This window comes from Tursiops truncatus, chromosome 1 (assembly GCF_011762595.2).
Source record: "Tursiops truncatus isolate mTurTru1 chromosome 1, mTurTru1.mat.Y, whole genome shotgun sequence".
Taxonomy (NCBI): domain Eukaryota; kingdom Metazoa; phylum Chordata; class Mammalia; order Artiodactyla; family Delphinidae; genus Tursiops; species Tursiops truncatus.
In genome coordinates, this window is record NC_047034.1 from 100,605,734 (window position 1) to 100,608,544 (window position 2,811).

The following is a 2,811-nucleotide window of genomic DNA, read 5'->3' on the forward strand; positions in this document are numbered from 1 at the left end:
AAAGACAGCTCCAGTTAAAATACTTGAGATTGTTGGGACATACCCTGGTAGCTATTTTGTAATGTGAAATTTTACTTAAACTCTAACATTTGCTGACACATTTGATTGTTAGACTTTGGTCAGGATTTTCTAAATCTGTCCTGGCAATGATAAGTTAAAGATGTATTCTATAATAGGAAAACACAAAAAATGGAGAAAAGATTGAACAGATACTCCATGAAAAAGATATACACATGAAAAAATAAGCACATGAAAAGATGCCTAACATCATTACTTATTTGAAAAATTAAAATTTAAGCCACAATGAGATACCACCTCACACCTATTAGAGTGGCTAAACTTAAAAATATTGACCATAATAAGTGTTGGTGAAGATGTAGAGAAGCTACAACTCTCATACACTGCTGGTGGGAATGTAAAATAGTACAATTATTTGGGGAAAAGTTGGCAATTTCTTAAAAAGTTAAATGTATAACTTTCATATGATCCAGCCATTCCACTCATAGGTATTTATCCAAGAAAAATGAAAGCATATATCCATAAAAAGACTTGTACATGAATGTTCATAGTTTTATTTGCAATAGCTAAAAATGGGAAGCAACACAAATGTTCATCAACAAGGGGATGGGTATATATATATATATATATATATATATATAGTGATATATCCTTACAATGGAATACTACTCAGTAGTAAAAAGGTATGAACTACTGATATATGCTACAATGTCAATGAATTTCAAAATAATTTTGCTGAAAGAAGCCATTTAAAATGGACACACTGTATGGTCCCATTTATGTAAAATCCTAGGAAACACAAACTGATATGTAGAGACAGAAAATGTATCCGTGGTTGCTTGACCAGGTTGGGTAGCAAGGAGGAGAAAGAGGGAGGGATTAAAAAAGACCCACTTTTAAGTAGGTAGTGGCATTCAGTACATTTTCATTGTTCTGCGACTATCAGCACTATCCATCTCTAAAATTTTTTATCATCCCAAACTAAACCTTTGTACCCGTTAAACAATAACTCCCGTTACACAAAACTCACATTTCTGTCAAGTTTTCATGACAAAATTGAATATGATTCTTGTACATTCTACAAGGAATGACCTTGAAGCAGATTAAAGTGATTTTGACCCTGTGTTCTCCGTCGCCACTGTAGTGAGACAGGCTTACATCATAGCAGGAACGGAATGTGATAGAACTGTGATTTGTACCTCAGATCTGGCCACCATTTCCCACACTCTTTACTCCCAAAGAAAAGTGGGTAAGGTCTTGTCCATGACACTTGGCCACTATCACACTACTGGAAAAACAGCCCAAACGGCTTGCCTCACTCATCCTGTGTCATATTTGTGTGGGAAGACTGAGCTAATTATCATTCCTACCTCCTTACTAAATTAGCAAATCACATATAAATCATTCACCTTCCTCCCTATTAGCCTCCTTCACCTTCTCCCCCCACCCCCCAGTCATTCAAAAGTCCTTGAAAAGCTAATAGCAGTCTTGTGCATTTTCTTTTAAAGTTGACTTATTCATTTCTGCTCCAGGATGGCTCAACTACGGTAAAATATTTGGTTCCTCTTCTCAAGTAGGTTGCCACACCTGGTTCCATGGTCTGTCCTGGCACAGTAGCTGGTGTTTGATAAACAAAACTCTTATACTAGGGTCTCAGGGATGGAAACATGTCCTAAGTGTGCAGGAGAAAGTGATGGCAGGAGGCACAGCTTTGGAAGCTGGCAGACCTGTGCCAGGATACTTAGGTCTCTGGGTTTCAGCTTTCTCACCTCTACAACGGACATGATGTCTACCTACCGGTTGTTTGGGGGTAGTAAATGAGAAAGTTTGGAAGGCATCTAGAACAGTGCCAGGCGCTCAGGCGAGTGACCAAAGTTCTGTTCCTTTCCTCCTCTCTATCAAATTACTTCGAGATCAGAGGGAAAGAAAGTGGTGGGTTGGAAGCAGGACCACTAAAGAATGGAGGCCACTTTTGGCCGAAAGGATACAAGGATATTTATCTCTACACAAAGATCTGGTTCAAAGAAGCCTACAGATTTTTTAAAAAAAACAGCCACCTGGGTTTTTGGATTAGCTGAACCCCGTATAAAGATGCTTGTAAAAAGGAGCTGGTGCGAATACAGAAAAGAACTTGAAATGCCCAGGCTCTGCCATGGCACATTCCCCAGTATTTTCCGCACGGCACACACAGAGTGAACTCGAATTTGGCCCAAAGCCTTGACTGTTCCCATGGCGGCAGCAGGGGAGAGGTCAGACCAACAGGCGTGGGAAGCTGCTAGGTATGGGAGGAAGAAGCAGGTGTCGGAGGACGGGCCCCTTTTCTCAGGCAGAGGGGCCCCAAGGCTGCTCCTGGTGCTTCCCGCAGCGGGTGGAAGGGTCCTGCCCGCCACCTGCGCCCGCTGGGCCTGGAGGCGGGGAGGAGACAGAAGGAGGTGGCGGGTCGGCGGCGGGCCAGCCGTCGTGGGCTTCCCTCCCCTCCGCCGGCCCCCGAGCGAATGCCTGGAAGTTGACGCGAACTCCGGGCCGCTGGGAAGCCCCCGGGCGCGGGGGCAGGGCCGGCTCCCATCGCGGGGCTGGCCTCCGCCTGCGCTGCCCCGTCGGCCGGGTCTGGAGGAGGGGCAGCCTCGCCGTGGGCCTGTATGGCGTGAGGGCGGGGACGGGGTCCAGGGACCCGCGCGGGGAGGGAGCGCCGCGCCCGCCGCCCTTCAATTGGCCGCGCCGCCCCTTCGCGGGAGAGGCGGGAGGAGGAGGCCCTCCATTGGTCGGGCTAGCCGGCCAATCCCTGAAGGTCCG